Here is a 9,557-nt window from a genome sequence, read left to right as displayed (position 1 = left end):
GGCGCCCCGGGCTGCTCCGGGCGCCCCGGACTGTTCCGGGCGCCCCGGACCCCAAAGTCAACCAACGTTGACTTTTTCATCCGGAGACCACTGCTCCGGTTTGGTTCGGCTCGATCCGGGTCTTCTACTCCGAATCCGCTTGCTTGGGTGATCTCTGCCATCCGGAAAAGGGCTCACCCGAACCCAACTTTCGGTCTTCTCGAGCGGGCTTCCCTCCGGCTTCTCGTCCCTCGGAATCGCTGCGTGTTTCCTTCTCATCTGCCGGCGTACTCATCCGCAGTCTTCGTCCCTCGGACGCACCGCGTGCCGTCATTCTCGCTAGCTGCGTCTCTTGCTCCCCGAGCAATCTTCCGCTCCGGCTTTCGTCCCTCGGAATCGCCGCACGCTTCCTTATTGTCCGCCGGTGTACTCTTTCGCAGCACCTCGTCCCTCGGACTGCCGTCCTTCTCGCTAGCTGCGTCTTTCGCTCGACTACCTGTGTTCCTAAGCTCCTGCACACTTAGACACAAGGTCAAATACACACAGGACCTAACTTAACTTGTTGACCACACCAAAACAACCTTGGGGTTCCAACAATTTTCCCCTTTTTGGTGTGATCAACCTAAGTTAAGCTAGGGTTAAAATAGATATAAAATAAAGTTAAGTAAATTAACTTAATTTGCAATTTAAGTGCAAAAAGATAGAAAAAGATTAAAATTTATCTACCTCCCCCTAGACTTATACTTTCCTTCCCCCCCCCCTTTGATCACAAAAAAATGGGGTTCCAAGAAAAAAAAAACAATCTAAGGGTTTAAAAACATAGAAAAAATATTTTAAAAAATTTCTAGGTTTTTAAGAAATTTTAAAAAAAAAAATTAAGTTATTTAAGCTGAGATTTCTAGTTTCAGGAAAAAATTTTTAACTTAGGAAGAAATGATTTTTGAGAATTTTTCTAAGTAAGAAAAAAATTCAAAAAAAATCCTAACTTAAATTTTTGAGAATTTTTAAGCACAAAAAAAACTTAGGGAAAAAAAATTCTAAGTAAGTAAATTTCTGAAATAAAATGTTTTGAATAACCTTTTTAAAGCATTAATTAATTCTTGTATTAATGCTTTATTCGTAAGTTAATTAAACATTTATTTCAATATTTTGGCTTTCAGGTCGTGGCGAGGCACTAGACATTCTTGGTCATTGGAGCAACAACCACTTCCTTGACAAAGCCTCATAAGGAAATTCTTTGTTTAATTTTCTCACTTAAAGCGCTAATTTTACAATTTAGTTTAGGCATGATTTAGGAACCCAATATAGGTTCCACCCTACTGGATTAATTAAGAAGCTTTTAGGGACATATTTTCTTGAAATGTTCCTAATTTATCCCGGGTGATATTTAAAGTATCAATTTAAATTATTAAATCTTCTAAAATTGGTTCTAGATGAACATGCATAGTTTTTCAAGTTATCTACTTGAATTTTCAAATCATCATTTTCAAATTTAAATTTTTCATTTGGTATTTTTAATTTATCTAATTCTTCTAAGGGACAAGACTTAGCTAGAATTACTTTTAAATTTTTATTTTCACTTTCTAATTTGCAGCAATCTTTTGTTAAAAGTTTAATGAACTTAAACATTTTATCGGGAGGATGAGATCGTACCTGACTTACCTTGTCGATCTCGTTGTCTGTTTCTCCCCCTGAGCTGCTGCTTTCTTCCGACGTGTCTCCCCCTTCATCGATGCTCTCGATGCTCATTTCGGAAGAGCTTGAATCGCAGTCGTCGTCTTGATGACTCGCCATCAGTGCGAGTCCGGAAAATGCTTCGACTTCTGATTCGGACGAGGTATCGTCCCACGTCGCCTTCAGGGCCTTTCGTTTTTGGATAGGCTTCTTACCCTTTTCCTTGTCTTTGTTCTTCAGCTTGGGGCAGTTGTCCTTGACATGCCCTTCTTCGTCGCAATGGTAGCAGCGGATAGTTCTTTTCTTTCTACCCTGTGGATGGTTAATTTTTCTAGAATTGTATAACTTCTTATATCGTCTTACCATCATTACCATTTCCTCGTCGTCGAGAGAAGATTCCGATTCAGGTTCGTCTCTCGAAGCTTTGAGGGCGACGTTGTTCTTTGACTCCCTCATTCCTGCACATCTTGACTCATGCACTTCAAATGTTGAAAAAAATTCTTCTAATGAAAATTTTTCTAAGTCCTTCGAAATGTAAAAAGCATCTACTAGTGATGCCCATTTTGAATTTCTAGGGAAGGAATTTAAAGCGTACCTGAGCGAATCTCGGTTACTTACCTCTTCTCCGAGATTCGAAAGTCCGGTGATGAACTCTTGTATCCTCGAGTGTAGATGTGCAATTGTTTCACCTTCTTCAAGACGGAGGTTGGTGAGCTGGTTGCGAAGTAAGTCCCGTCTCGCAAGCTTGGCTTCGGATGTTCCTTCGTGTAATTCAAGGAACTTCTCCCAAAGCTCCTTTGCCGAGTTGTAGGTGCCGACACGGTTGACTTCTTGTGGCGGAAGTACGGTTAGCAGATGGAATTCTACTTTCTTGTTTGCCACGTACTCGGCCTGCTCTTTCTTTGTCCATTGATTTTTCGCTTTGCCCTCGGGAGCTTCAAAACCGTGTTCCATTGTTAGTAATAAATCAAAATCGGTACCGAAAAATACCTCCATGTGCTTCTTCCAGCTTGCAAAGTCCCCCTCAAATTTTGGTGGGTGGATGTTAGATCCGGCCATCTCGTTGCTTCGTTCGGCGGTTAGTCCTCCTGAAGCGTCTCGGCTCTAATACCACTTGTAGGACCGTTGGGCCGGCTAGAAGGGGGGTTGAATAGCCTGAAAAAAATAAACAGAAAAGACCCTTCTCGAACTTGCAACAGAACACTTGCATAAAGTAAATTAGCAGTAAATAAAAAGCAGAAAGAAGAGGCTCACAATTTGACTTGGTTACAACCAAGGAGGTTGTTAATCCAAGGAATGAACGTGCACTAAAATATCTCCTTCAGGCGGAGAAGCCTCTTACAGCAGTGAAAGCACAAAAGACAGAAGCTAAACTAGAACAGAAGCGCACAAGTGTTTAGAATGTAAATTTCTGAGTTGATTCAAAGCTTGTGGACCAAGCTATATTTATAGCCTTGGTCGGGGCGCTTGGAAGGGTTCCGGGCACCCTGGGGGGGATAAATTTTATCCCCCAACGTTCAGATCGAGTTTTGACTCGATCTGGTCAAAATACTGGTCCGGGCGCCCCGGACTGTTCCGGGCGCCCCGGAGCCCAAAGTCAACCAACGTTGACTTTTTCATCCGGGGACCACTGCTCCGGTTTGGTTCGGCTCGATCCGGGTCTTCTACTCCGGATCCGCTTGCTTGGGTGATCTCTGCCATCCGGAAAAGGACTCACCCGAACCCAACTTCCGGTCTTCTCGAGCGGGCTTCCCTCCGGCTTCTCGTCCCTCGGAATCGCTGCGTGTTTCCTTCTCGTCCGCCGGCGTACTCATCCGCAGTCTTCGTCCCTCGGACGTACCGCGTGCCGTCCTTCTTGATAGCTGTGTCTCTTGCTCCCTGAGCAATCTTCCGCTCCGGCTTTCGTTCCTCGGAATCGCCGCACGCTTCCTTCTCATCCGCCGGTGTACTCTTCCGCAGCACCTCGCCCCTCGGACTGCCGTCCTTCTCGCTAGCTGCGTCTTCCGCTCGACTACCTGTGTTCCTAAGCTCCTGCACACTTAGACACAAGGTCAAATACACACAGGACCTAACTTAACTTGTTGATCACACCAAAACAACCTTTGGGTTCCAACACGTATATGGTAAGAAAAATGAGAAGGGCATTTAAAAAGTTTTCTACTAACAAATCTCATGCGAGGAAAAGCTCAAGAAGCAAAAGTAGAACAAGGAGGGTAATTTGCTACAATTGTCAAGGAGAGGGACACATAAGAGATGATTGTTCTCTCTTGAAGAAGAAGGAAGGGAAGAAGAGGGAGGAGAAGTAGACAAAAGAAAAGGGGAAGAAGACTCAAAACCTAAAAGCAACATGGGATGATCCTTCATCATCATTGGAGGAAGAAGAACACCATGTAGTCAATTTTGCTCTAATGGGAATTGATGATATAACCTCCACCTCATCCGAAAATAAAGAGGGAAAGAGCTCAAGTGAAGATGAAGAGGGGAGCTCAAGTGAAGGGGGAGGTCAAACTTCGGATTCGGGCTTCTCGGTAAGTGAGGTACATAATCTTCCTCCTCATGTTTTAATTAAAGTTATTAAAAGTATAAATGAAGATTTGTTTAAGGCAAAAAGAAAGAACAAATCTTTGAAATATGATATTCGCATGCTTGAAGAAAAATTAGAATCCATGTGTTCTAAGAACAATGATATGCATGCTTCTTTAAATTCAAATGATTTATGTTTATTAGAAGAAAATAAGGTCTTAAGGGAAAAGGTAGAATACCTTACCAATATCTTTAGAAAATTTGAAATTGGCTCTAAAACCCTAAATATAATTATTGGGAGCCAAAGGACAAGTTTTAAGAAACATGGGTTAGGATACAATGAACCCAACAATGAAAAGACATATCATTGTCTACTTGTTAGGGGGCAATCAAAAACCAAAACTATAGATAGAAAATGGATCCCCAAGGAATATTTGGTTAACCCAATTATGAAGAATTTCTATTGGGTACCAAAGTCAATCCTCAAGGGTCAGAGGATTTTGGGTTAGTCAACCATTGAAATCATAATTCAAATGCTTGAAAAATGGTTGACTTGAGACCTTAAGGGGAGCACTTAGCCTTGATAGAGATTCATGATAAAAAGGGCTAAGTAGAGGTTACCTTTATCTCACAATGACTTGCATTATTTTCTAATCATAAATGTGAGATATTAGGATAATACAAATAATTCACTTATGCTTATGATATTTTGATGAGTTATGAAATGTATCAAAGTTTAGTGATCATAGGCCAACTATGGGGAAAGCAAATGTTTAATTAATGGACATCTTGCCCATAGATCATAGTTGGGCATTTTAAATGTTTTGAAAACATTTCTATATGGTATTTATTATGTTATAGCTATACTGAAATATAAGATTGCAAAGCTTGGTGTTAATTTGATACAAAACTTGCATATTTTTGATACTTTTGAGATTTGGTCAAAATTTCAAAAATACTTTGACTTTTCATGAAAACATATTTTTTCTAGTTAAAGGACATTTCAAGAAATATGTTGTCCAAATTTCATGATTTTTCAAATTTTCTGGATTTTTCTATGAATTTCTGAATGTAGCTTCAGAAGACTGAAAATTGATTTTAGAATGTACCAGTCGATTGTGATAGGTACCAGTCGACTGGTACCATCTTTTCAGCATTCTGATGGTTTCTGAAATTAATTTTATGGTCCAAATTTTGTTAGATTTGATACCATAGAATGTGTACGTGTTTGGTAAGATATTTTGATGGCGTCAAAGGGGGAGAAATGGGTAGGTTTAAGTTAGAAACCTGTATTCCCATACTTGTGTATAAAATTTTGAAAATTAAGGATTGAGAGCATATGTTAAGGGGGAGCTTGGTTTTATGCTTCATGTTTACATATTGCTTCTAATTTTCAAAGTTGTTATTTGTGCCTAACTTAAACATTTTGCCACACATCAAAAAGGGGGAGATTGTTGGTGCAATCGACCTAGGTTTTGATGTGTGTGTCAAAGAGTTTAAGTTAGACTTTCATATGTGTTTGATATGTGTTTAAGTCGTGCAAGACTTGGAGAAACACATGAGGAACTTAGTGCGGTCAAGTATGGAAAGCTCATCCAAGAGCTCGGATCCCTGAGTAGGTGAAGGATGGTGTGGAAAACATCCGAGGGGCCGCCGGACGAGGAGCAATGGAGTGGAGCCGAGGGAAGTGGACTTCAAGGCAACGTGAAAGATGGCACGGAGAGGAGCCGCGGGCTCGGGTGCATCTGAGGGACAAAGCCCGAGGAAGAGAACTTCAAAGGAGACTCCGAGGATGAGTGTGTGAGAATGTACTGGGACCAGTCGACTGATCTTATTTCACAGAATGCACAAAATGATTCTGTGCGTGTCGACTATAGGGACCAGTCGACTGGTACATAGCCGTTGGCAGAAATTGGCTTTCTGCAAAGAGCCGTTGGCTGGGTCCAACGGCACACCAGTAGACTGGTGTCGGGGTTTGAGTTGATATCTTGATCAACTCTCTCCTTTTATTTATAGGAAGCTTGGGGCATTAGAGAAGGTTACTGGTACTGATTGTAAACTCTCTTAGTCCTGCCCCAAAACTTCCAAATCTTCTCTTCCTCCAATCTTAAGTTTCATCTTGTAAAGAGGAAGAGATTCTTGTGAGAGGTTTGCTCCACCGAGAAGGAGATGCTCTAGCCGGAGATTGCCGGGGACTGATCCACCGAAGGATCAAGGGCTCGTCCACCTCAAGAACACGTCATGGAGTAGGAGCAAGCAATCTCCGAACTACGTTACATCGAGCGTGTTAGCGTTTGTATTCTTCTTTGATTTTTCATTGTCTTAGTTTTTGTATTTCCACTATGCACTAACCTTTTGTAGAGAAAAAATTAATTTGGGGGTGACCTAGCTATCCAACCCCCCTTAAAGCCGTCTACCGATTCTCCTACACATGGTGACCTTTTTTAGTCGTTGTATGTACTCTCATAGAGTTTTCTTGGTTGTCTGTTTTAGGACAAATAGGTTGAGGGTCATCTTGTAATACCGCTTACTGTTGGCGAAGTTGTGTAGGAACACAGTCTTGAAGTTGGCAAAGGCTCGGATAGAAGAGGGTGGTAATTGATGGGTAGAGTTAGACAAAGTTGTTAGGAAGACTCTACACTTGACATCATCTACATAATGATGCAACAAAGGAGTGTTCTTGAATTACCCTAAATGATCCTCGGGATCGGCTGTCCCAGTTTATTCTCCAAGCTGAGCGTCCAAAAGTTACATGACAGCTCATCTTCTAGTTCAATTTTTGCAAGAGGTATAATATTCACATCCTTTTCTTCAGTGGGTGAGGCCACCTTACCTTATTCAGATTCCGCATGGGTGTCTCTCCTTCCTCCGATTCAAGTGGATGCTCCTCGGGCTCGACTTCTAGCTAGTCGGTGGAGCCACAAACACGGTAGGGGAAGGACTCATTGGACCCACCAATGCATGGCAAGGAATAGGAGGCACCACCATCCTGAAAGTACTTCTTCAAGTGTCGGGTTCACTGGTCGGAGTCTTTGAAGAACCCGCTGCATGGCCTAATCGATAGTATCCCCCTAAGCCATGTCACCTGCGGAACTAGGACTCTCAACAGTTATCTCTTGTTCCACCATCATAACATCTTAGTTCAGTAGAGATTGCTACAGATGACGCCATTTTATTCCTATCTGTAACATAGTCTGATAAGACAACAAAAAGCAACTGTCACAGAGAAGATCATAGATGACACGACGATGAGGGGATGCACAAAGATCCTGAATACACTTAACAAAGGGATTAAAATGGGCGCAGAGGGGGCAAACAGCGTGACTACTCCATTGCTTAAGTTAGTACAGAGACTAAGGAGAGAAAGGAATAGTAATAATAGGAGAAGTTTCGAAGGATATGTGTGTATACCTATGCTCGCGGGAGCGGGCAACTATTTACATATCCATAGCCTTATCCCTGCGTTCTCCATATATTTCGAGATGGGCACTTACATTGCACTCATCTTCAGAGATGAACGACTATGTTACCCACATTTTTCAGGGGGTAATGGTTATGTTGTCCCCATCTGCCAAAGGCCACCGCGTAATCTGCCACGTAGGATGCGAGTCTTGACCTTGTAAGTTGGATAGCTGAACCAAGTAGGAGTCTGGCTCCTAAGCTAAGTAGGAGTCGCACTGAGTTGATAAGAGTCAGATACTTGAGCCGAGTAGGAGTCAGGCTTCTTTGCTGAGCTAATGGAGTTGGATACTTGAGCCGTAGGAGTCTAGTACCTGAGCTGAGTAGGAGTTGAGATCCTTCACTGAGTTGATGGAGTTGGGTGCTGACTACATATATGCTCTAATCTGATATATTCGACTCCTTCCACTTGGCTTAACTTTTGACCATCCTTCTTGATTGTTGATCCGTCATCCGACCTTATCACGTGTAGGCTCCTATATCCGTCATATAAAAAAGAAGAAACAGATGTATGTTGAAAGATGGTTGATTTTGTGGCTTGGAGAAGAGAATAAAATAGAGATTGTTGCTGTTACTCTAGGATTTAGCAAGAAGAAAGTTAGGACGAAGAATCTGATTGCAGAGATTTGACGTTGGAAGGTTTGATGAAGAAATCTGATTGCAGAGATTTGACGTTGGAAGGAAAGAAGCTCTCATATCATAGGATTGGCAATATAGATGAAGAAGTTTCTATAAATATCTTGTGTCGGCGAAATTAGAAAGCATGTATTTCTCAAACTTTTGGCTAAGATCAAGTGTAATATCTATTCTTATCAACTTAATATTTTATATAAAAAATTAAATTAATTTTTTTATGAAAGAGAGTCTGTTACAATAACTTGTTGCCAGGGCTCTCGAGCGTCGCTTTCGCGTTGCATTACTATATGAGTATGACATATTCTTACCAAATCTAATTTATGATATGATGCATTAATTTACACATATTTATACATTATATTACACATGTATATGATGACTAGTATATAATAGATGCTAGATATTAGCGGGGTTGCACAATGAATCAGTGAAACATTGATTTTTTTTTTAATTTTTTTAAATTTCCAGTTATGTCAATAAATTTTTACCTTTAAAGTTTAAGGGTTAATTATAATATTAAATAAAAAATAAATAAATAAAATTTTGAATCAGTGAAACATTTTTGTTTATTTTTTTTAACTTCCAATTATGTCAAAATCATCTTTTTCACTTTTTTTTCTTTAGAGTTTAGAGTTTAGGGGTGGATTATAGTATTAAATAAAAATAAATAAATAAAATTTTAAGTGTTCAATAGATGGGTAGGATATTAAAACTATATGATAGAATATATAAAAAATTAATTAATTAAATTTAATTCAAAGAATTTTAAAAACTTAACCTACAACGTGAAAAAAAATAAATACCATAAAAATTTAATTTTTATAATATAATTGCTCAATGAATACATGATACTAAAGATCTACTTAACAAGCTTGATATATTTAATTCATGTATATTTGGTTCGTTTGGTAGGCATACCCACCTAATGCACTTGACCCACAAGTACCCATCAACTAGAATAACATGTCTCACATGTCTAATGAGTCTCACGGATTATCCGAGATGATAAATAGTGATATATTTGTCACATAAAGTTATGAGATCGAACCGTAGGACTGTCAGAGCGTAAATCTCCGGATCCTATGCAACTCACCCCCATCACCACTTATCCTCTAGACTATCGTGATTTATCTTCTTCTTGATGATATGAGATCGAATGCGGCAGAGGTGCTGGGGTGAACAATTTCACCTTTTGCCACCCGTCTCACATGTCTAATAGATCTTCTGTCTTAACTAATTTGTATATATGACTCATCCATTTTAGCAGCATGCTTGATCTATTGATG

General features: G+C 40.3%; 1 pseudogene; it reads left to right on the top strand.

Moving 5' to 3' along the window:
- The first annotated feature begins 8,402 nt into the window (after window positions 1-8,402).
- Window positions 8,403-8,578, top strand: LOC121988000 (annotated as a pseudogene).
- Window positions 8,579-9,557: the final 979 nt, after the last annotated feature.

This window comes from Zingiber officinale, chromosome 5B (assembly GCF_018446385.1).
Source record: "Zingiber officinale cultivar Zhangliang chromosome 5B, Zo_v1.1, whole genome shotgun sequence".
NCBI lineage: Eukaryota > Viridiplantae > Streptophyta > Magnoliopsida > Zingiberales > Zingiberaceae > Zingiber > Zingiber officinale.
The sequence above is the reverse complement of the archived record's forward strand: the minus strand, read 5'-3'. Positions and strand labels throughout refer to the sequence as shown.